Below are 26375 nucleotides of genomic sequence, written 5' to 3'. Positions count from 1 at the left end.
CTATTTTTTAATACTTTTCAATAGAACAAGAAAATGCTATGTTGAATCATACTGGAGCACATTTATTGAACAGGAAGCACCAGTGTAAAAAAAATAATAAATCGATCAATCTTCGCAATAAAATATGTAACAGCATCGCTAAAAACAAAATAACATCAATTTATTTACAACTAGGAATGAATGTATGTGTTCACAACACCTTTGTTTACCAGGCTGGTGGGGGTGGGTGTGTCAGGGGCTAATTACAGATGCAAACATTTCAGTGCTATCTTCCACTGTGTGGCTTACAAATTCATTTATTATGGGACATCACGAAGCAATAGTGTACAAAGAAAATCAATCTTTATAAGTATTTCGCAATAAAACTAAAATTACATATCTTTCAAGCGGCAGAACTGCATAATCCAACTCATCATTGATCTTGCCGGGATAAAGAAGCTCTTTGTCTTCAGATGAGGAATCCTCTGCAGAGACCTCAGTACCGCAGTCCATTGTAATTAGGTCCAAAGCTTTAGCGACAGTGTAGAACTTTGTGTGGGAAGCCATTGTGTTTCAAAAACAAACACTCGAACACGCAAAATGATAACCACAGAGCATAAACAGCCAGAGGTAGGAAGGTCCGGTGCGTAACAGCTGTAGCGACTGCGCCTTGCTATACAGCGTACTCAGTGTTTACACTAACAACCTACATTATGCACGCCAATAACTCGAGTTTGGATTGGCCGAATTGCACAAATGATCCCTCTTTTTCATCCTTAGAGCCACTAGAATAAAGTCATCTCCACGTATTTCACGTAAATCCCACCAAGACGTCCGGTGACGTCCATTTTGTAGAGTGCGTTTACTTCCTGCATTTATCTGATTCAACTGCTTGTAGTTTTAACTGTGTTTGGTGTTCGTAGAAATGGTTTATATCAGCTTTTAGCCAAAAGTCTGATGTTTCAGAGGATATCACATGTCTATGTTTAAGTAAGGGAAGTTGGAGCAATAAACATAGAAAAAAAAAAAAAACTTGGAGCTTCCCCCGTTTCCGGGGGTGTGGCTTAAGAGGTTAACCACAATCAAGAAAAGCTAGAAACAAGGACCGTGTGGAAAATCTTTGTAGACAGAGTAGAAACATTAGGCATCGTAAATATGAGAATAGTGGTAGAGTGCGCAATTGAGCATCTTTCAACTTAAAATCAAGGGACTAAAGCCTTCCGTCATAGCCACATCCATCCGCATCCCACAGCTCTCCATAACATCGTCCAGGATGTATCGCCATCAAGGTGAATGAAAATGCTTAACATTACTGTACAAAAGGCCCCAAAGTCACCAGTTATAGTACTCAGTTATTGCTAATCTTTCAAGGTGAGCCTGCTCAGGGGATTGGTTGGATGGTTAGTGATGTCACTGTTTAACTTTGTATAAGGAAATCTAATGTCAGGCTACAGTTGTGGGAGATCCAAATACTAGATAGAGCAACGTGTGTGTGAATGACAAGTGAGTATAATTAAGGGATGATTTAGATATTCTTTGTTCACTGCTGCAAATGAAAGTCCGGAGCTTCCTTACCTTAATTAACAGCTTTGTCGACTCAGTACCCGTGTCTGCCGATTAGCCACTTGCAAATCGGCGCCTGCAGCTTGGGCATAAATGCATCATGTTCATGCCTACTAACATTTGTATGTCCATTGTCCGGTTTCAGTACAGTTCCCAGAGTGTTATTCCTGCAACAATATGCGGCATGATTTGCTTAAGCTGAAGTTGTATTGTGCGTTGTTCAAAGCTACTGTTAACACTAACCGAAAGTAGCATGCACGGTATTTTAAAATAAGAGCACCATGCCAGTTCTGCTACAGGAAGTGCAGCGTTAACACCGATGGTGACTTGACACATTTGAGATATCTGTCTGTAGGTAGTTAATGTTATGTTTAGCGGCATAAAGAGGAGGATGAATATTGTAATCTTTAATTACCAACATTATTTGATTTATACTGTTTATACCAGTCTGCTGACAGTACTTGGTTAAGCCAGTTCATGGATATGTTATTTTATTATAACCCAAGTTGTGTTTGTAATTTCCATAGGAAACCACACACACATACAAATATCCCCTCCTCATATGTTTCCCCAAAATAAAGAGAAGAGGAAATATTGGATCAGACTCCAGTCCCTTTTTTGACCTGTACTTTGATTGGCCTTAAGGAGTGCTCTGGCTGGCACCCTAGTGTGAACTTGGTGATTAAACCTAAACTAGCACCTTATAGTCTCTCCAGTACAATTACATTATAACATGAAGTAAGAAGAAGTGTTGAGACATTAATAAGTGAGTTTTGCTTTTTCAGACAATCTAAAATGAGAATTACTTCCTAAGCCTGGTGGTGAGGTGGTATTAGATTTCCAACATGACTCCGGATATATTTAGATCTTGAGATCACTTAGATCAAGTGACTTTGACATTACAAACAGGTGTATTTAGCTGAACGATTTGTATGACTTTAAAAAAGCAAATAGCATAAATAGATTGTATTTTTATAAAAAAGTGGGTGAATATTTCTTCAAGTGTATCTTTGAGTTTTCTGTGAGAGCCTTGACACATTTCACCTTGCTTGTTTTTTTTTTTATGTTTTAAGATATTTTTGGAAAGTCAAAGAAGATACATTTCAGGGTTTGACTGATCATCTGCCTTAAATGCACTATGGGGACATCTTTTTTTCTAACTATAAAATAATCAAGATTGTGATCAGTTACATTGTTGTGTACACAGTAATGCTAATTGGGTCTGCCAGAGCTCCTTTTGTGTATCTGACAAATTGGGGACATTGTTTGCATGCAAGGAGATTGCCTGTCTCTCATGGAGCAGCACATAGCACAGATGATTTGTCTTGCTGATTGATTGGCGTCATGTCTAAATGCACGTCAATCTCTGGATTTCAAAGAGCTATCCCTGTAAGAATTACCCCTATACAGAGCAACTGCTTAGAGCAACAAGGTAGTGCCGTTAGCTTTTCAGTGAATATGTGACAGAAAAATTCCTTATTATTCCCCATCCAAACTATGAGAAGACACAGAGGACAGGCTTGTGAGTGTGTCATCATCTTTCTCTATGGCCCACAAGGTAAATACAGATATCACCAATTCCCATTCAGTCATGGACATATGTCTAATATAAATCATTAAGGAATCATAATACAACCCAAACAACATAGAAATAAACTTATTATTTTTGGTTAGTGACTTTTCTATTTGATTTTTATCCATTTTCTTTTCCTCTTGGAGCTTTGTTGACATGCATATAGAAACGATGAAGAAATTTTTCATTTTTAGTACTCAATTTCAAATTCCCATTGTTGTGCTTTTTACGGTGACAAAGCATCTTTGGCACTGAGTACCTTGCAAAATTAAGAATCTCATGAAATGGCATCATTTTCAGCTGCTCTGTCAAAGACTGAGGACCCACCAACAATAGCTTTTGGCAGTAGCAGCCCGCAATACCCTTTTTAAAATGAATGATCACCATCTGCACTTCTTTTCACAGATCCTTTACTCTTCACTTTTAGACTTTTCAGTTATATTTGCCAGCGGCGGAAATCCTTTTTAAGGCCCGCATCAGTATACTGACTGTTACCATTATGATAACATATAAGAATAAAAATGGGCTGGGGTGATTGGGGTTCTATGAGGCTCACAGGAAACTGGCAGGGTCATGTTTCAGACCTACATATACAGTACTGTGCAATAATTTTAAACCAGGCCTGGTATCTTAGATTTTCAAATGTCCACAGGCATTTGGGGTCAGTCAGGCTTTGTTCCAAATTAGAGCTACATACATACATTCAACTGAACTGCATTCTAAGAAGCCAGATTTTCCTGGTGAGACATGCTAAACCTATCTAGGTTAATCTGGATATTAATGTCCTACAAGATCTTCATAATGGTTTACTCCCCCACCCTGGTGATGCGTCCCACTTGACAGGTGAAGTTAGTGCAGTTATAGGCTTGAGTCTTGAGTGATAGGCTGGTTTGTGGTTTGTGGGTTGTTCTTGAAAATCCCAAGATAGTTCCTTTCATCTAAAGGTGACAGTTTGGGTCAGATGTTTGAAAGTTAATGTTCTTTAAGAACATTTATTCTTCACGCAATGTGAAACTGGTTTTGGAATGCCTATTGTGGGTTAACATTAAGTTCCAGGAATGGTCCTGACAACAACAAAATAAAAAGAAAAAAGTAAAAAGCAGAATGCTTTGCTGCTCACTTTATTAACAGGTACTGGATGTTATGAAGGAATAATTCATTATCTGTTACTCTGATGCATGTCTGATGATTTTGCTAAATATTTGTCTATGCACATTCATTGTTCAAACTGCTTTTAAAATCCTTTTGCTGTATGTACAATTTCACAATACTAACATTATGGAACATGGCCACAGTTGCTTGATATGCAGCAAGTTAACAAACTGAATTTAAATTAAGGAACTCTGTAAATCTCTATCCTCTGAATTTATTGATTTGAAACTGAATTTAATGGTTTGAAACTGAATTTATTGGTTTGAAAACTGAATTTATTAGTTTGAAAACTGAATTTAATGGTTTGAAACTAAATTAATTTGCATTGAAAATGTATTTTGTTGTTTTAAAAATTCATTTTGCCTACTTTCACTTTCAGTTCGAAAATTCAATTTCAGTTCGAAAATTCAGTTTTTTTGTGTCACACATCCGGGTCCTTGAGGATAGCCTTAGATTAAACAAACACAGATTCATCGATTTACGTTTCACATCAGGTTAAACTTCCTTTACGGCATGGTGAGCTGGAGCAGTGCAGCATACATGAGCTTGAAAACAACGTGCCGGGAGTCTCAGGGTTCATCGCACCTCAACCCCCCGGTCAGCTGTGCGCTGGCGAGGCGAGCCTGCTGTGAGCCCGGTGTCAGGGCAGGAGAAGCGGACGTCTCCGAACACGTTGGAGCACGTGTGGAATTAAGCGAAATCTTGATAAACCGAGCAGATATTTCAGGTTTACACAGCTACATTCTAGTCTAAAAACAAGTTCATTTTGTTTCACAGAAAGCGCAATATATCCAACTTTATTCACAGCTTTTCCCTCTCCTCCAGGCTTTGCTACTTCCGTTAGCACAATCTACTTTGACCCGCAATGAATCATGGGATAGGGTGGCCCACAAAGGATACACCGGACCCATCCTTCATATCTGGGGAAAAGAAGGACGCATTTGTCGGCCCTATTTGGAGGAGCCTGCGAAGCTGTAGACGTCATTGCCTCACAATGACGTAATCGGCCAACAAATGCGTCCTTCAAAGAATGCAGCCCCTCAATTTGGACACAGCAATAGTGAATGACATCCGTGAATCTGTGTTTGATTAATCTGTGGCTTCAAGGACCTGGATGTGTGACACAAAAAACTGAATTTTAGAACTGAAATTGAATTTTAGAACTGAAAGTAAAAGTAGTGAAACTGAATTTTCAATTCAACAAAATACATTTTCAGAGCAAATGAATTCAGTTTCAAACCATTAAATTCAGTTTCAATTAAGTGAAATTAATTTTCAAACCAATGCATTTAATTTCAAATTACACAAATACAGATTCAGTCTGAGAAATTCAAATTCAGTTTCTGATGGCACAAGTTCCTTCCCATATCTGTTGGCACTGGTGTTATGTGAACCATAAACATAAGTCTATCATATTTATCTCCAGCATCGTTTTGTCTCAGCTCTGGGTGGGTCAACTGATACATCAAAGTAGCAGTGTATTATAATTGTACAAAAACAATGTGAATATCTAAAATTGTTGTCTGAATTATAGGCTTGTACAGACAAATGTGTCTTGCGAACACTGGAAGTGTTGATATTTTGACAAAGGGCAACAGCATAGTCATTATTTGCAGAAAACTAACACACAATGAAAGCAAATACCTACAAATTAAGGGTACAGCAAGGTGTTGGAGGAATCTTGATTCACTCTTGTATTCCATCCACAAGACATGCAACTTAAAGCTCAATTATACCAGGCAATACAGGAATTAAAACTGGGCCAAAATATCTCCAAAAGAATGTAAAAGACTGAAATATCACACAGTAGACTGTCAGAGTTCTGGGAGTTTTTCTGTTCACCTGTTTTTGCCTGCTACTAACCCCATCCAACCTCTAGATGGCACCAGACGCACGGTAGGAGCTCAATCCACAGGTGTTCTCCATCAGCCTCATCAGGAGAGGAGCATAAGAACCCAACACTCCAGTGCCTGAGTGTTAACCTGCAGTGGTAACTGTAGCTGGGCAAGACAAATCTCTTTGTGATTATTCTGAGTACTTACCTTCTCAAGAAAACTTCACGGATTATCTTCTCAGTTGGCTGCATTCCAGTTACAAGGCTCCTCAGACTTCCTGCGAACGAACCTGGCTCACCCTCCACCGTGCTCCCCTCCACCTGGTGCCACCTCAACCTCAAGTGCAAGTAAGACAGGATTACCTGGACCATTCACTTACCTGACACACTCCCGGAGTTCCCCTCCATCTTTCTCCCGCTCCCCCCCCAGGCGGCTCTTCAAGTTACCACCTATAAGAAATATATATCAAGATCAACAACCCAGAATTATTTCTGCTACTTACCATTGATCCTTTCTCCATACAGCGGCGAGTTCCTTCTTCTCCACCATTGAAAATATTTCATGATAAACTTGTTAAACCTTTCCTTTTTCCTGAGTGTGTTTCTGCATGTGGGTCAAAGCAGCTATTTAATTCAGGCTTTAATAATCCAGTTTTAATAATTTAGATATATTTTTTTTTCTATTTCTTCCTATCATACGCGTTGCTGGAATAATATAGTATTGTTTACCTTGATCTGAACTTTTCAGAAATATTATGAAACAATCCCTTTCATGATACAAATTGTAAGTAAATATGTCTGGAGATGTAAATGATGTAAATATTCAGACTTATCTTTTGCAACCTTGTAGTTTGCCTAATGGATCCTGGAGGGAAAAAAAAGGGATGTCATACAAGAAAATTTGGAGCGAACATGATCAAAAGTAATTAGCTCCCTTCTTTAGCACTGTCCATTAGCCCTGACATATTGACACAGGAGAAAAAAACATTTGTGTCAACTCTGGCAGCTGCCTGCAACTTTCAGATAAACATTTTCTTTCTGTTTTGTTTTGATTCCTGATTACAAAATGATTAGCCAGCATGCCTGTCACCGTCTTACCCTTCGCCTCTCCTGTAGCTTGACTGACAGCTTGAGTAATACAATGGTGGGTCTAGTGGTTTTCCAGTAAACCTTTCACTGTCAAATCCATATGAAAATCCATTTTAATGCATGAAAACCTCGGGCTCCATGATTTTCTCTATTAATCTTTTGAAATGAGCATAGAATGTGTGGAATCAATTACAAATATAATTGCTGATATTTCTGCAAATTCTATTGTCTGGTAACTCATCCAATAATAAAAAAACGTTTTACATCAATTTAGTAACTTTTCTGACTGCACTTAATGTTTACTTATAGGTAATGGTAAAATGTATAATTCACAACACAGCAATGCAACATTTAGGATTCCCTAAGGATTTATAACAGTCTACTGAGAAAACATCAGGGATTTTCTTTCTTTACCCAGGTAAACATTAACTCCTTCACTGTTCATTTACTAGTGTCTCATGGTTAACACCAGCTTCAAACAGCTTTTGGTAAAACACAATAGCTTCTTTATAGAAACGTGTCACCATGAATTAATGATCATGACCAGATCTACACACATTTTCTTCATATTTTATCAAACATGTATGCTGATTTTAATTACAGCATTATCTGCTTGCATCAGAGGTTCCAGTTATTGCTTCAAATAACTCTGGGATCCAGTGGCAAAGGTGACACAAATTCAGAGCAACTACTTCATTTTGATTACTGATCAAGTAATGTTTGATGACAATGTGATAACTTGTTAAGATAACAGCACCCAGAGCACAGGGTGCCCTTGTGTTCATTTCAGTAGCAGTAGGATTGTTCATTGGTCACCCCCGATGCTGTAGAAGCTTATATTTTGATAAGAGTTTGATAAAAAGACGATAAGGACAGTATCTTAAATCTTTGGCTGTATTGATTTACTGCTCAGGCTTCTACAAATGATATACCGCTGTCTCCTTCCTTCCTTAACAACTTCTTATATAGTCAGAAAATACTGTTCTTTTATGCATATCCCTACACATTTCTATATTAGATACAGATATCCAAAACCCTATTACATTTCTTGAGCCAGCATTCAATTTGTAAGTTAAGGCACATTACAGAACTTATATTTTCAAAATAACAGGCCATGAAAGACATTCTGTAAATTTGTCCTGTCTGCACAAAAGTTACATGTAAAGACATCTATCATTTCTTTTATTTTATGATGGTCTACAAAATGAATGTCTTTCAAACTTTCATGGAAAATACTTTGTACAGCCAGCCATGTAGGTGTCATTTGTCTTTTACTTAAAGCTATTTTAAAATGAGGATAATATAGTCTGCCTTTACAATGCTATAAATGTCTGATTTTATTCATCACAACTGAGTAATAAAAGCCAAGGTTTCAACTTTGGACCTAATTCCCAGTAATTTAGCCTGTTGGGAGTACAGCCAGGATTATTGATAGGATGGCATTATGGGGCCATAATAGTAACTGATTGCTGCAACAGTATTTGTAAGTTAACCCTTCTATTTTCTTTGGGGTCAGGTTGACCCTATTCAATGTTCAACAAATTTAAATAAATATTTGAAATCATTATTTGGCTTCATATTGAGTGACATTTACTAATTTAATGGGGACAAATGGCTAAACCTAAAAGTAAAATGACAATATTTTTTAACGTCCTGTACACATGTTGCATCGTTCTGTACACATTGGTGTTCTTTGGAGTCAATTCGCCCTCAGGCTGTTTTAGCTGTATAAAACATATAACAAATATCAATATTTAAACACATATGTTCTGGATGTTCTAGATATTGGATTTTGAGGTCAGTATAACATAAAATTAGTCTTCAAAAAAGGTTTGACCCCTAACCCTACTAACCATGACTATGGCAGTGTGTGAACGAATGATAGTTCATACGACATGGAGAAGGGGAAACAATGCAAGAAGTTCGACATTTCCCATGTTGTGGGGGTGGGAAAATGACTTCTAAGAAAATATTTTCTGTAAATGAGGTGTTGCTAATTGTTTGACCATGAAGGTGATATAAAGGCAAAAGTGAGACACGAGTATAAGATTGATGAGGACCCTGATGACACAGAGGATAACATGTTTTCTTGCTTCTCACACGCTTTGATGACAGAGAAACAAGACAAAGCCGACGAGAGCATGAGAAGCTGGGGTCAAATTCACCACAAATATAAAATGTGTTACTGTTCTTGATAACAGAAATTGCTTTTCGTTCTAAACTTTATATAGCACAAAAATGTGAATTAAAATAAAGAGCCATTGGCATTACAAAAATATATCTCTTACCTATTTTAGTTGAATCAATGAGATCTTATAGTGATGTGCATGTTTCTCCATAGTCACGTAACAGGTATTCTATATATATAAGGTGAGTGGTGGTGTGTGTGTCAGGGGCGGGGGTCCTTGACACATACATTTTCATCATTTTGGAAGGTGTTTGGAAGACATTAGTAAATTTGAAGGTAATAGGAGGGTTAAACAATCTTTTAAAGCTGGTAACATATGTAATCTAGTAATAATGCTAAAAATAACAGCTCAGATTATCTATAGTTTGAGGATATATATTTTATCTAAGAAATCTTGTTTAGTTTTGAATACTCAAATAAAATAAAAATATCACTATTGGGTTCATTGTGAGTGTGAGAACTATTACTCCTGCTGAAACAACATGAATGGTTTAGTTTGCCATTCTTGTTAAAGCAGGTTTTATGATCTGTACTCCCTCACTAGTGACAGATATCACATGCTTCAGCACATGGTACTGTGCTTTAGCCTTTGATCATTGTTTGGATATGGAACAGCAGTCACATTTTTGTAAATGCTCTTGGTTCAGGTGTAAATAATTAAGTGAGGTACTACAGATAAAAAAAAAATACCATTTTGCTGTATTTTAGTTTATTTTAGTGTTAAAAATGTGAAAATGGCAGATATTACTCTTGTTTTTTATTTTACAGAATCTATTACAAGTAGGATGACATTTCTTGTCTTTGTTCACATTTCTTCAAGTGACAGGGCTGGCACGAGGATACCAGTATGCCAAAAAATCTTGATACATCTACCACGTTCCAAGAACAAGACCTTGGTGAAAGGTATTGTTCCTCTAGTTTTTTTCATACAGAAGATGTTCTCACTTGTCCTCCAAAATACTGTTCTCCAAATAAACATCTAAGCACAGATAATATTTCAGTCAATGGATCCAGCAGTAGTCCTGTCTCCCCAACAACTATTGCACTTTGAGCTACACTGTACTATTTGTACTTTGTGTACTTTTGTGTTTTCTCACATTTATTTTTGATTTGATTAATCTCATTCAGGGTTGCTGGGGGTGCTGGAGGCTATCTCAGCAGGGAAAGGGTGAGAGGCATGGTGCACTCTGGATGAGTTGTCATTAAGACCAACATAGAGACACTCCATACAGGAAACTACACTGCTCAAAAAAATAAAGGGAACACTCAAATAACACATCCTAGATCTGAATGAATGAAATATTCTCATTGAATACTTTGTTCTGTACAAAGTTGAATGTGCTGACAACAAAATCACACAAAAATCATCAATGGAAATCAAATGCATTAACCAATGGAGGCCTAGATTTGGAGTCACACACAAAATTAAAGTGTAAAAACACACTAGAGGCTGATCCAACTTTGATGTAATGTCCTTAAAACAAGTTAAAATGAGGCTCAGTATTGTGTGTGACATCCACGTACCTGTATGACCTCCCTACAACGCCTGGGCATGCTCCTGAAAAGACTGCGGATGGTCTCCTGAGGGATCTCCTCCCAGACCTGGACTAAAGCATCCGCCAACTCCTGGACAGTCTGTGGTGCAACGTGACGTTGGTGGATGGAGCGAGACATGATGTCCCAGATGTGCTCAATCAGATTCAGGTCTGCGGAACGGGCAGGCCAGTCCATAGCTTCAATGTCTTCATCTTGCAGGAACTGCTGACACACTCCAGCCACATGAGGTCTAGCATTGTCCTGCATTAGGAGGAACCCAGGGCCAACGGCACCAGCATATGGTCTCACAAGGGGTCTGAGGATCTCATCTCGGTACCTAATGGCAGTCAGGCTACCTCTGGCGTGCACATGGAGGGCCATGCAGCCCTCCAAAAAAAGCCGTCCCACATCATTACTGACCCACTGCTAAACTTGTCATGCTGAAGGATGTTGCAGGCAGCAGATCGCTCTCCATGGTGTCTCCAGACTCTGTCACGTCTGTCACGTGTGCTCAGTGTGAACCTGCTTTCATCTGTGAAGAGCACAGGGCGCCAGTGGCGAATTTGCCAATCTTGGTGTTCTCTGGCAAATGCCAAGCGTCCTGCACGGTGTTGGGCTGTGAGCACAACCCCCATTTGTGGACATCCGGCCCTCATACCATCCTCATGGAGTCGATTTCTAACCGTTTGTGCAGACACATGCACATTTGTGGCCTGCTGGAGGTCATTTTGCAGGGCTCTGGCAGTGCTCCTCCTGTTCCTCCTTGCACAAAGGCGGAGGTAGCGGTCCTGCTGCTGGGTTGTTGCCCTCCTATGGCCTCCTCCACGTCTCCTGGTGTACTGGCCTGTCTCCTGGTAGTGCCTCCAAGCTCTGGACACTACGCTGACAGACACAGCAAACCTTCTTGCCACAGCTCGCATTGATGTGCCATCCTGGATGAGCTGCACTACCTGAGCCACTTGTGTGGGTTGTAGAGTCCGTCTCATGCTACCACGAGTGTGAAAGCACCACCAACATTCAAAAGTGACCAAAACATCAGCCAGAAAGCATAGGTACTGAGAAGTGGTCTGTGGTCCCCACCTGCAGAACCACTCCTTTATTGAGTGTGTCTTGCTAATCGCCAAAGATTTCCTCCTGTTGTCTATTCCATTTGCACAACAGCATGTGAAATTGATTGTCAATCAGTGTTGCTTCCTAAGTGGACAGTTTGATTTCACAGAAGTTTGATTTACTTGGAGTTATATTGTTTTGTTCAAGTGTTCCCTTTATTTTTTTGAGCAGTGTATATATAGACAAACACATTCACATCTAAGGTCAAATTACAGCAACCAGCGAAACCAACATGGATGTTTTCAGCCTGTATGAGGAAATAAGAGAGCTCAAAGATTTTAAATGGCTGCCTTCTAACGATACAGCAATACCAACCTCAGGCACTAAGGCAGCTTTACTATGTACTGAAAAGTTAATTTCTTTCCTGTTGCCAACGAGTTTAATTTTTCATGTCTGAGATGTTAACCTGTCTACTAAAAAATGCTATAATTAAGTTTTTAGCAAATTTTTTATTATTATTTTGAGCTAGATTAATTTAGTTGCACTATCACTTTAGCTTTGCTTATTGGACCATGTCTTACTCGGCAGTTCCTTGTTACTCTCACAATTTATTTAAAATAGAAGCAATGTAGAAAGTGATCTTTCATTGACAAATATAAAGTAACTTTGCTAAAATATGTATATGTGTTTTCATGAAAATACAAAGATTTAGGTCCCCTTGTATTTCTGTCCACATGTAGTCAAGATGAAGATTGCTTCTGCACTTGGTTAATATGTTTATGCAATTAGGCTAATAAGAAACCACCAGCAGTGCCAATTTAAAGACTGTTTTTCTCCTTCACTTTTAGCCATTGTCTTTCACAGTAATGACATTGATGATATTGATTTCTTGATTTGTCAGTGATATAGCACAGCACTGTACAACATCTGGAATATTATGGTAATTTGCCAAAATATATTTGCAACTGCTTAAACAATTTAAAGCTTTAAAGTTGCTTTTGTAAGACAAATATTTGCACACCTCTTAACAACCTTACACAGACTTTATTAGGAAATCCCATCAAATAGTGTAAAATCTTAAATGTCCATGTTGAAAAGTGATAAAGTCACAGACTGATTCAAGACCTTCTGGTACAAACTGAATGCTTACCTGATTATAAATCACCTTGGAAACAAATGGTGATGCAAAATCCATAATGTGAACATCATGCTTAAAACCATATTTAAGCATTCAGGAGCACTGCCACAATAGCCTGTTAGCATGCATTTTGCATTTATTTACCAATTAAAAATGCATTTGGTATGGATTTTAAAGTACTATGCAAAGCTGCAGTGCTCCTGTAAACAGATTATGGTCCTGGGGGACAGTGTGGTATTGAATGATTAAATAGGCCTACTGTGATTTATGATAATGCATAAGAAAAAAAAAACAGGGGCCTCTACCCTCAGCCCATTCACTACAGCATGGGATTGTAAAATTAGCATTTACTACATTTTTATTTTCTTTCCAGTAAATATCTTTACTTAAATTTTTCATGTAAGTCTGTCCAAAATTATTTAATCATTCTGTGAATCCCATGATCTGCTGCAGTCAATGCAAATATTTGACATTCCTCAGGAAGAGCTTACTCAATGTACTCAGGATAGCGGTCTCTGTTTCGCACACAAAAAAGAAACACACAAAAAGAAAAAAGCCTATTTTCTTTGAAAGGATATGAGAATTACCCTGCTCCTTAGAGGAATCTGATCTGATAGTTTTAGCAGAACAACACATGCCATCATTGAGAGCTATATCGCCCATGTAAAACAGCGAGTGGTTGTGAGCACTCCATGAGTGGGAGAGATGTTCGTTAAGGCCTCTTTCAATTCAACTGACGTGTTGAATGCTTCTCAAAGCAAAGGGAGATTTGGGGCTTCGCTTTATGTGACAGGGGAGATTACAGAGATAATCCAACCATCTCACAAGGGAATCATGTAGTCTCCAGGTTGCTCTTCTTAAGTGCTTCTCACTCGCAGTTGGTGTAATTAAGAAATCTCTTAATTTGCACCTACTTGATTCAGTTTCTGTATTCAGCAGAGCAATTGGACCTAATATCTTTTATTCCATGGCTCAGCTATGTTTCATTATAAGGCCAAGCTATTATCCTTTTAGCTTTAGGTTTGCTAGACTTTAGAATAAGTAGTCTTGTAGTTTTGTCTTATAATAGACCTATCCAGCAGTACACCTAATTACAAGGGTTTCTTTTAGAAAGTGTTTTTTTCCACCCCACAGTCTCATCAGGCAGTTTTAGCAGTAAATTGCTGAGCTTCAATGAGACCTTTATAACAGTTTTAAAGCCTTGCTCCCATTCTGCCAATTATTTTGAATTTGCACCCCCTCTGCAAAAAAAAATCAAAACATCCTAACCAAACAAACTCAAAATGTAAGTAAGTACTATTTTTAACTATGAAGGCAGATACATTACAATATGCAGTATACTTATGTACTGCGTTACTACACTATAGCTAATGAACAAGATTTTTACCCTTTATCTTTTTACTTAGTGTACTTTAGATATGTACACTACTGGGTACATATCTATGTATTATCTCTGAAAACAGAGCAACATACTGCTATTTTATGGTTATAACACAGGGGTGTTTCCTCCTGCTGGCCACACTTTAGGAACCTTTGAAATGTAATTAGATTTAATCAACCAGATCAAATGTCTGTGTCATATGATTAGAGTACCAGGCACTGATAAGAGACATTTCAGTATGAATGAACATGTGGACTTTGACCTCGTCTGTTTTTGTCACTATGAAGGTATGTAATTGGTGCCGTTTTATTTGTTTGGATATTAATACTGAAAAAGGGAATAATCAATGGGAATTTAGTGTTTATGCACCAATGTCACCAATTATTATTGGCAATATCTTATTGCACTGAAGTTTAACCTGTTTTATGGTGTTTAACTTCAATAACACTATATTTTCCAAAGTAAATATCACACTGTACTGAGGAATTTAAGTTATTAGTTACAAGCATGGCCTTATTGAAGGTTTACAGAGAGAAACAGGGTATTTTTCCATTGATTTTTTTTTTTTTTTTTACAAAATCAGACTGCTTGGAGCCACTGGTTTGGCAATAAAGTAAATTCAGAGTAGAGTCACTTTATCATTTGCCAGCAACATAAAAAACAAAAACAAAAAAAAAACAACATTTGTTTCCCCAACTGCCCAGACTGCGTGCATGTCAGGTTAACCTATTCTGCAGCACCAAAGTATAGTTAAGACGAAGAGTATTCTGCAAAATAAAAAACAGCCAATTCCATAGAATGTTGGCATGATTGTTTTTGGGTTGTATTTACTTTTGAAACAAAGAAACCCATGTAATCTTAGATATCATAAAATTTGAAAATCACAAGCTTATATTCACAGTATGAAAAGATGGGGGGTATAGTTGCAGGGTCAAGTCTTGACAGAAGTAATATGCATCAGACTCAGCTGGAGCCACCCTGCTGTTACTTTGTGATTGGATTAAAGTTAGTCTAGCATTGCTGCCAGCTTTGTGAAAACCCCAGGTGCTTCCTCGCTTCTTCTCCTGGAGGGCCTTTAGAAGTTTAGCCAGGTGCTGTGTTGCTCCAAAGGCTGACTGAAAGTCCAACAGAAAATATGGCATTAAGAGAATACAATAATTCTAAATAGGAATATATAAAAATCATTGCCGTTAAGCTACCATTTAGGGTAGCCACAGATATCATTAATACTGTTATAATAAACATAGAACACATAGAAATTAAGTTTTTCAATTTAATTTGATGTTTTCTTACTACAATGGCCTAGTCCTCATCTTGTAGTAAAAATAATTATGAACATTAAAATGGTTTTATGCTGAATAAGTCCCATTCACCAAAATCAACATCTCAAGAGAAGAGGCAATAATGCAAACTAACTAAGGAGAAAAAAATATGACGAAACATAGAGGACCAAGGCAAATAAGGTGATTTTTATTGAAGAGTAAACTTTTTAATAAACAGACTTTATAAATTTTGACATGCAACATTTCATTTTGTGACTAGTATTCTGAAATCTTTAAAAATAAACTAAATATTCTTTTCCTGGAGTATTTCATAAGTTTTAAAGACTTCAACAGAATAAGGAAGTCATTAAGAATTTAACTTCAGTTTCTGTCTTCTATTTCTCAACATTATTGAACCCTTTTTATTTCTTAATTAAAGCACACTACTCCTCCCCACTTTCCATCACAGTTCTGAGACCCCTGTGCGGTAGGATTATGGGATTACACCAGAAGGGTCCATTCCTGTGAAAGCCCTCTGTAGCAACCAGTCTACTGCTTGGATTCCTGTGGCACAAAGAAATTCTAGGTGGAATTCTTTATTTGGACCAACAGAGCCTTTGCCTTTGTAAGCAGCACAGCAGGTCTTCTCTGACATCCAATGGCATGTATCTTTACTTTTCTGCCAAATAAAATAGTGCATGAAATAAAAAATCATAATTATTTATGTATTTTCATAGAATGTTATTGCAACTGTCAATGTGTGTGTGAGTATTTGTGTGTCTATATTGGAAGGTGTAGTTGTTGGCCTTAGTGGCAGAATTAAGAAGACTATTACCTCAGCAATTACAGCTCTGTACAGCACCTTGAATTAATTTCTTTGGATATCCAATTGTACCAATTAAAACTGTTGCCATAACTCTAATGACAGAAGGTTTCAAAAGATAGATTTCCCATCAAATACAAATGGCAATTTTTTACGTTGGTAAACTGAGAGCAATTATTTTAACAAGCATAAAACTGTTTTTACTGAGCAACAGCCAATGCCGATCCAACATTAGGGCTCACGCCATAAGCAGAAAAGCAAAGTGCCAAAGCAGCCACAGGAGCAAATGAGGTTACCCCTTCAGAAGGTTGCAAATGAGAGAAATGTTCACCTCCTGCTGCTTCACTCTGTGTGGTCACAGACTGTCTGGTCAATGAGGAAACCTTTTTTGGAAGATGCACACACATAAACACACACACACACACACACAGATTACAACTATATAATCCTGTGAAGCACTCAAACAACAAACAAATGGATACCGCTTTGAATGCATGCATGTTTTAAAACACGATGCCTCTCATACTGCTGATCATTGCTGTTGACACTGTTATTAGGGCTAACTCATGCATGAAGATTCGTTTTGACTAGATGGAAGAGGGTCTGCCACTTTAAGGTACAGTTTACACTAATATCGCTGGAATTTGTGATACCAACTTTTACTATTATTTTTGAACTTTGAGACTTTGCCCAAAATGGTAAGACTGGATGCATGTGCCCATAATTTATAACTTCTCAACAAGATCCTACAAGGCTTCACTTTAAGGAGGCAATTTCTATCCATGTTCCTTTTTTGCCTTTCTTGCTAAGAAATATCTGTATTCAACACAAGCGTAAAAGGACTGTCGTATTTTAGCTGTCGTATTTAGCTTTTATGGACAAAGATCTCAGAGTTACCATACCAGTTTGGGGCTTACAGCTTTTAGTTCAAATCATAGTCCTGCAACAAACAGTCAGGCACAAACTCTTCATCAGGGATCACTTTCTTCTTTCACATCATATAAAACTGTAGAGATTACAGGCCATATGTGCTTTCAGTGTATGCAGCTGGAATGACGGCACCATTGGGGTGTAGCTTAGAACTTGTAGCTTTCATCTGAACAATATGTGCAAGATATACGTTGCCCCTCAAAAAATTCCCCACAGGGCTGAACTCTGTGTCACTGTTCTCATACTGTTCAAATGAATTTAGAATACGGAAAGTTTAGTGCAGCATCTTAACACCTTCTGCATCTGATTTTGTCGATCAAGGTATTTCTCTGATCAAATGGACACCGCAGTGCTTCTGCTGTTTGAAACACTTGCAGACTCGTGCTACTGCTTCACCTGTTTTTGCTTTGTAACATCTCACTCCATAACACTTGTTGCACAATCCTGTATTACTCTTACAATTTAAAGTGGTTATTGGTTTGTAACTACTTCCTCAGGTGGATCAGGGATGTAAGGTTGATTTTAACCTCCCATTCCATCTCCAAAACTTTCAGTTAATCACTGGACTTCAAAAACAGGTGTTGATCGTGGACTGAAACGATGATCTTAAAGAGGCTTTTGACTTCTGGCACAACTATTGACTCTCCACAACTTCTGTACTTCCTCGTTGTGGTTTTGGTATTTCTTGAGGTTCTCGTGTTCCTATTTCTTGATATTGCAGTCCCTTAAAAATCCTAATGCCAAACATTTATGTCTTTTTTTGTCTACTTTATCAATCACTACTATGTATGACTAGATACCCGTTTGTCATTCTGTGATCAAAAGGATCAAAGAAGTACATGATGACAGAAATGGAGCTTCACCATCTGCATGCCTTAATGAATTTAAATGGTTGCCCAGACCATCTCTATTTACTGCAGTCCCTCTTTTTATGCCCCTTTCTGAAAATGCACAATATTTGCTCCACTTGATATTGTACAAGGTAGGTTGGCTATTTTCCTAATGTGTTGGGCCCAGCCACTCATAAACTTATTAAACTACATCTCCCAGCATTCATAGTGGTGTCGGGGATTTTGCTGATGTCACTCGCCGTATAAGGGGCCGCTTGTTCATATATCTTAAACTTACTGATCGATTGAAAGACTTTTGAACCTTTTAAACCTTACAATAAGAAGCTTAAAAATATTTTAAGATCATTATCTGTATATTTGGCAGTTATTACGGCTGAAATCTAAGACTCGATGCTTGCGGTCCCAGCCCTGTGGGATCGAAGCATAATTTCTCCTGAATTCCTCAGCTGTGTTGTACTGGGGGAACATCTAAACGTTGTAGGACACTGACCCTTCGAGGACTGGAATTGGACACCCCTGGTCTAACGCTTAGGGCACCGTGACCTAACCCCATCATTTATTGATCCAAGTTAAAAAGTGTGACTTTTCACAAAAGGTCTAACAGTAGGCTGTCTCTCTTAAAGCCTAATAGTGCGCTATTCCTCCTTGCCAAGACACATGAGTTTCCACTACATATACAGTCAACACACATTTATCGGGCATTCCCCCCTACAAAAAATGGTACTTGTTATTTTTGTAGTTGGAGTCTACATTTGGAATTTAGCACAGTTTTCCATAATAAAAAACAACGATTTGCCTGGCAGTGTCTGTGTGAAAGTAACTGTAATTGTTTCAAGCAAATTTAGAATATTAGCTGGAAGGGTATGCACTAAATGAATATATAATATTATTGGCATGTAATTGCTATCTGCTAATAAATGTTATAAAATGAAATATTTTGATCTGACAAGACATTTAGATAAGGTCAAATTAAACTGATTGTTGAAAACTTCCAGATTTCCACTGAGAAAGGCAAGGCATGGCAAGTGTATTTATATAGCACATTTCAGTAGTAAGACAATTCAAAGTGCTGTACAGGAAAAAAAGAGAACGAGACATAATTAACAAATACAAATAATTAAAGAGAATAAAATAATTAAAATGATAAGATGATAATAAAAAAGATTAAAAATTAATGATAAAATGATTGATAAGAAAATGAAAGGAAAGTTGGACTGAAAACTTAACGAATAATGTTTAGATAGCACAGTCAAAGGCTACTCTTAACAAATAAGTTTTCAATCTTGATTTAAAGCAATTTAGCGTTTTTACAATTTTCTGGGAGTTTATTCCAGATTAGTGGAGCATAAGAACAAAAAGCTGCTTCTCCATATTTGGTTCTGGTTCTGGGTATGCAGAGTAGATTTGAGCCAGAAGACCTGAGAGGTCTGGGTGGTTAATACACTGAGAACAAGTCTGTTGTGAATTTTGGTGCTGAGCCATGCAGTAATTTATAGTCTAACAGAAGTATTTCAAATTCTATTCTTTGAGATACGGGGGGCAGGGTAAGGACTTTACAACTTGGGGGATATGCTCTACTTTCTTAGTTCTAGTGAGGATGCGGGCAGCACCATCCTTAATGTCTCTTTGGTTAACTGAGTCATTGGATGTGATGCTTTCAGAAATAACAGAAAAGTGGTCAGATAGGGCAACATCAGGATGATGCAAACTTAAAGTAGTATGTTAATAGTTTTGCTTGAAAATAGCGAATAGATAAGATAAATGTGTATTGCTCTGACTATAAGCTATCATCATAAATGTAGAGATAATAACTGTGTATTTACTATGTATTTGTTTTCCACGCCAGCTACCTGTCAAAATAAGCCTGAAAGCATGACAGGTATAAGTAAAAACAATAAATAAAAGAATAAAAAAAAAAAAAAATAAATAAAAAATAAATAAATATATATATATATATATATATATTGTGCATTCCCAGTATGTATTGCTGAATACTATAAATTCAGTTGGGGTTGGCTTAATCACATATACTGTGATGTATATATGTCCCTGTAAAGAAGTATACAGTACATGGTAAAGAATCATGTAACAAGCTGATTATCTTGCTCAATTTGTAGTCTCCTGCACATCTGGCTCTTAAATTACCACTGCTGAAAACAGGGAGAAATTTACAATGATCTTGACAGGGTATCAGACTGGGCAAAGAGCCCAGTCCTCCTACCTCACACAGCCTCAGAGCCCTAAACACACATGGGGGCTATTATTCTTAAAGTAGCTGCTGCGGCACAAGGGGATAATTTGAACAGAGTGCATGTGTGTGTGTGTGTGTGTGTGTGTGTGTGTGTGTGTGTGTGTGTGTGCGCGCGCACTTGAGCACAGTCTTTGAATGTTCACTCTCTGTTATCATGTCTGCACATCTCCAGTAAGTGGCAGAGAAAAAGTGTGCTGTGTTGAGAAGGAGCTATGGTAAGATTGTTGTACTGTTAAAACCCCTAAAGTCTCCCTCCCATTTACTCAGCTCTCGAGTGACATGTTCACACACACACACACACACACATGTATGTATATATATATATATATATATATATATATATATATATATATATATATTTATATATACATAAATACATAAATCTACCCTGATGTTTGGAAAATATAAACCTAAAAGTCATTTAATAGGTATTTAAATGGATGTAGAAGATGAAATAACACAACAGCTCAAAGATCACTAAATAAATAAGAACCAGATTTAGTTCATTCATTCATTCATTCATTCGTAATCACTATGTCCAGAATAATATTTCTAAGCCCAACCTTACAGTAGGTCATAGCTTTAGGCTGTAGACGAACCGTCTCCATATGGTACTGGGCGAATTAGGTTGTGGTTTGTCAGGAAAGCTCAGCCAGCCTCAGAAATGAGCTAAACCCAGACGTGACTTATGGCTGTCCGCAAGAGATTTGGCCTTTAGTTGTTGGAGTTCAACCACAAATTAGAAATGCAAAAAGTCTCATCACAAGCACCAAAAAAGAAAGGAAGACAACAAACATTAAAGAACCGTAGGATAATATTATTTTGAGTTTATGAGTGCGGTACCATCAGTTTGTTCTCTGGTCTGAGCTCTTGAAGTTGTGCCACGTGGTTCAATTTTTGCAAACTGAGAAGGCCTGCCATAGATGGTCAGTACATAACTACTAGTCAGAAATCTGGCTAAAGACCAATATTTGAAGTGATCCTTCCAATTCAGAAAGCGATGGACACTGTAGTTGCCACCAGTTTAGACGTATGATAATTCTTTAATGACTGGCTGCAGTTGGGCACTATTGATGCAGATTTGCAGTGACTATACTGCAACATGGTTGAGGTCTTCAACCAATCCTGAAATGTGAGCCATTTGTTTTTATTCCACATTTTCTCACACAAAGAATTCAGTTTCACCAAAAGGGACACTCAAAAAGGAAAAGTTTCCAAGGTGTGTATTTATGTAACATGAATGAGTATTGTAAACTTTGTAAGTGAGTACTGAGGAAACCAATAAGCTACTGTTACTTTTTCTGTTGCAATTAAGTGTTATTTGAGCAAAACCATAAGGTCAATACAGTGTTCAGCTTAAAGTTCAGGATGAATTCAAAGTTCTCTTGTTAAAAGCAGCTCCAATACTGCACAACATTCATATTTTTCAAGGGTCTTAGTCTTTTTTCTTGTCATACAAGGATACACTCGTTTTATCAGACTTGCTTTCTTGCTCGGCAAAACTCTCTCTATCGTACTTCATCTCTTTGCATCATGCTTTGTAATGCTCTGGATTTTGTCAGATAAAATGAAGCATGTCCTCATTTATGATTGTACACTATCTATGAGAAGTTCACTTTAAAATTGTGCTTTGTTTTGTCACCATCAAATATTAGTATTTTTTAGAATTAGTCTGTTTCACCTTTTTTCTTTGCACCATTAAATAAAGATTCAAAGATAAGTTTTATAATTTTCATTGTATCTTCAGATCTCAGAAAGACATCTGTCCGGCTTTGTATTGGCCATCAAAAATAGTTGCAGTCATTCCTGAGATGTACTATTTAATTTGCAGCAAGCTGTCAATTATTGATCTTCTTAATAGCAATACCTTCTCAGGAACATATCATCCTTTATAACCAGTAAGTCCCCATTATAAACATGTAGCTTTCTCATTTACAATTTGGAGAGTAAGAAATATACCATGCTCATCAGCACTAGCCTACTTAAGGCCCCCAAGACCTTCTCCTCAGATCTGAAGTACATTTCATGGAAGATAAGTCATCCTCACCAAAGGCACAAACCATATTAACAGACAACTTTTGATGCAAAATAGTAAAGACTCTAGTCAGTCATTTTCTACCGCTTCTTCCATAGTGGGTCGCAGGGAAACTGGTGCCTATCTCCAGCAGTCTAAGGGCGGGATGGGGGTACACCTTGGACAGATCGGCAGTCCATTGCAGGGCAACACAGACACACACAGGACAAACAACCATGCACACACTCATTCACGCCTAGAGCTGGAGTACCCGGAGAAAACCCACACATGCACGTGTAATTGCTGCCAAATTCATCTTGTGCTTAAACCCTCAAGATATTCAAGGTCATTTAAATGAGGCGGCAGCTCACTCCCCTTTCAGACTAAGTAAATCCATTTTTTCCTAATTGGGTTCCTTAGCCTATGAGGTGCTAATTCTCATCCTGGCAATATAAGACTTGCCCCGTTACTGCTTTGGTGTCTCCTGAAGATCTGTACTGGAAGAAAGCAGCAAAAAGTTGTGTGTTTCCATGTGTGCCTTTGTAAAAAAAAAAAAAAATTCTTTGTTCACTTACTTATGCATAAAATGAGAAACAAACCTCACAAAAAATGGTTCCAGGTGCTGGTTCCAGTTATGTATCTATGCCTCAGCATCCACCACCTAATTCAAAGCAAGTAGCACTTTGCTTTTACTGTGAAACTGAAGACTTCCCCCTTCCTTGGTGTGCAAGAAAATCTCTTGCTGTGTCACAATGTACTGTTTAAGTGTAATTCTGTTGTTGTAATTCTGAATATGAATATATTATTTAATATTTAATATTACTATTTTAATATTTAATTAAATAATATTATGGTCTGTTAAGGGTTGTCCTCTGAATACCAGCCCAATAAGGCGGTGGTATTAGGACAAAATTGAAAGGGATGAGCCAAGCTCTGACATCATTGAACAGCAAAACTCTGCACACACGAGGAATAAATTCAGACAATTTCTTAAAATACAAGAATTTATTAACAAAAGTAAGTCAACTCAAAGTCAAACATATTTCCGTCAACAAACTCTTCACCACGCTGAAACAACCCAACTAAACTACCAAGCAGAATTAAAGAATAACGAAGACTAATAGGTTATGTACAATATAAACAAGTTGATGAAAGATGGTTGAAAACCATGACCAAAAGAGTGATGCAACATTACCATGCAATGTTATTTATGTTTGAGAACAAAGGATTATCTTGAAGAATCTAGAGGTGAAGTTAAGTTAGTCTTGGAACTAACTTAGGCAATCATTGGCATACCTTTAGACAACCATTCACAATGCAAGATCAGATAAAATATTATTTTAATAAAGTAATATTTTAAAGAATGATTTGTTGAATAAAACCAACCTTTTGGATGACCAATTCTCAATGGTGTATAATTAACTGCCTTTGAATAAGAACCAAATCTTTGAGATATGGGCTTAATTGTGTTACTTAGTTATCAAGTTTAGTAAAACAATATTTAGAGAAATATTATTTTACTGGATTGAAAACTAACAACCTTTTTGGGTAATTGGCCTTTAGTAGGCAAGCATGTGTTCTTAGCTGTTAGCGGTTGGAGCTAACAAAAGAAGCCTATAGCTTATCATCAGAATCAAACACGTACGTTTAAAATACTACTAATGAAAGGGTTAAAATGCATAAGCGTGGACAGTGCGTTGTGGTCGATCTTCTGTGTTTAAAATCACCCTTTAAATAAAGTTTGCCTTAATTAAAAAATTAAAAAACACAAACACAGAACACGAACTGAGTACGTGTGCTGAACAGATAATCTGCTAGCACTAAGATAGCTGAGTTTCAACACAAACAAAACCAAACTTCATAAAACGAAAAAATGTTTAGATTATTTCATTCTAAACTACTTCTCTCTGCCCAAACCTAACCTCTTAGGTGAACTGTGCTGAGGAAAAGTTGTCCAGGGTGACCGAGTTTGAAGAAAACATCCACAATTAACAAAGGGTTAGCTGCAGCTAACCTCCGTAGCTGTGGGGAGGGGTGGCTCGCTCTGTCAGCCAGCCAAACTGCACATTATTGCTGTAACTACAGTGATGCGGTCCTGTTGTCCTTCCTTCAGACCGGTAAAACTGCTCCACTCAGCATTGTAGAGACAGGGTCTCTGCTGGGGACTCTTTATAACACAGTTTGCTTCTGTAGACCTCAGAGAGAAAAGTCAAGCCACGCTTGTACCTTAATTACCTTCGTTCATGAATGAATACCGGATACACAAACAGCAATTCATTCGTACTTAACTTAGTGCATATGATCGCATGATTGTATGACACTCTTGGATACAGTTTGAAGAGTTATGTCTGTTTGCCTGCAAAGAGACATTAGCGCGCTGTGTCCCTCCTGTCCAGTTCCCTTGGGGACCCGTGTGGAAGAAACAGGATGTAGCGAAAGCGTCGATTTTATTTGGACAGTGACGTCATGGGAAGCCAGCTGTTAACCCTTTTCCTGGCTGTGCTGGAAGTAGGTTAATGCGATTTATTTTGAAAGTTCCAGAAAAGTTCATACTGGCCTGTCATTTTGTAACCATGGCTGGGGTCCCAACACTGTCCAACCAAATCCTGGTAATCAGTATTTGTTTTGTTGATTGTAACCATTTTTGGATTAGTTTTTTGTTTGCAAACTTGTTTACCTTCAACTAGCCTTGCATGCTTACTTGATTATTCCCTTAAATTACAGGTCCTTCTCAAAAAAATAGCATATTGTGATATTATTGAACCCCGCATGGGGCAAACCATCATAGATGTCATCTATTGACACCAAGATGGCTGATCGTGCCAAACTGCCCCTGGATTCCTAATGGCAATGAGTTGCAAGACCACCCTGTTTGCTGCCTTTCACCTGCAGCAAATTCAAAGAGGAAGATTCTAGTGCCATGCAGAACATTGGTTCCTGCTGTGCATCAAGTGTAATTGCACCATACTTATATTATTGTCCTCCATTTTCTACAAAGCTTGATCTCCTTCCTTCTTAACAAAATACTGTTCCTATAGCCATCTTGAGTAGCAGAGGATAAGAACATTATGGCCCTAAAATGCCAAAATCTTTTGTGGAGTTGGACCCAAGCACAGGCAGGAAAACAGCAAAATTATTAGGAAAGTGCTTAATGAAAGAGACGAGAACACAAAGGAAACACCAATAGGGAGCAAACTAACGAGGAACAAGTGGAGTCATTGGAGGATTTGACAATGAACTGGGGAGTATATACTGTATATATATGCAGTCCAGGTGATGGCTTGAGTGAAAACAGGTGAGATTACTAACAGATTGCAGCATGGAGTTAGACTGAACTGAGGAGATAAAATGACCATGAAACACAAAATTAATTTTCAGAGGCAACATTTGGATCAGGGAAACTGAACATTGGGAAATAAATATAATTAAACACCAAGATAATCAATAGGGATACAAGAATGACACGAAACTGAAAACCAAAACTAAACTAACACTAAATCTAAGGATTATGACAAATTTATTTTAGTTACATGTATTTCATACGTTATTTAGAATTGTGCTTTTTAAAAAACCGAGGTGCCAATGTTTCCTGACCAGCACTCAATTAGTTTTGTCGTCTCAAGATAGAAGAAAACTTTACATAAGAAATGTTATTGACTCTTTAAAACATGACTACTTGTATTGTTTATTTTATTTAATAGTTACACAATAGAATATCATAATGACTATAAATGTTTCTTGTCACATATCATTTTTCCTTC

General features: G+C 37.6%; 1 long non-coding RNA gene across 1 annotated transcript in view; it reads left to right on the top strand.

The window, feature by feature from the left end:
• The first annotated feature begins 1096 nt into the window (after positions 1-1096).
• LOC124867387 overlaps positions 1097-26375 on the top strand; it is an 80903-nt gene continuing 55624 nt past the window's right edge. The window contains exons 1-3 of the long non-coding RNA XR_007038036.1: positions 1097-1268; positions 10199-10281; positions 10507-10546. This is a non-coding gene — a long non-coding RNA (uncharacterized LOC124867387). The remainder of the gene's footprint in view (positions 1269-10198; positions 10282-10506; positions 10547-26375) is intronic.

The sequence above is a fragment of the Girardinichthys multiradiatus genome, chromosome 4 (assembly GCF_021462225.1).
Source record: "Girardinichthys multiradiatus isolate DD_20200921_A chromosome 4, DD_fGirMul_XY1, whole genome shotgun sequence".
In the NCBI taxonomy this organism is placed as follows: Eukaryota; Metazoa; Chordata; class Actinopteri; order Cyprinodontiformes; family Goodeidae; genus Girardinichthys; species Girardinichthys multiradiatus.
Note: the sequence above shows the minus strand (reverse complement) of the source record. Positions and strands in the feature narration are given on the sequence as shown.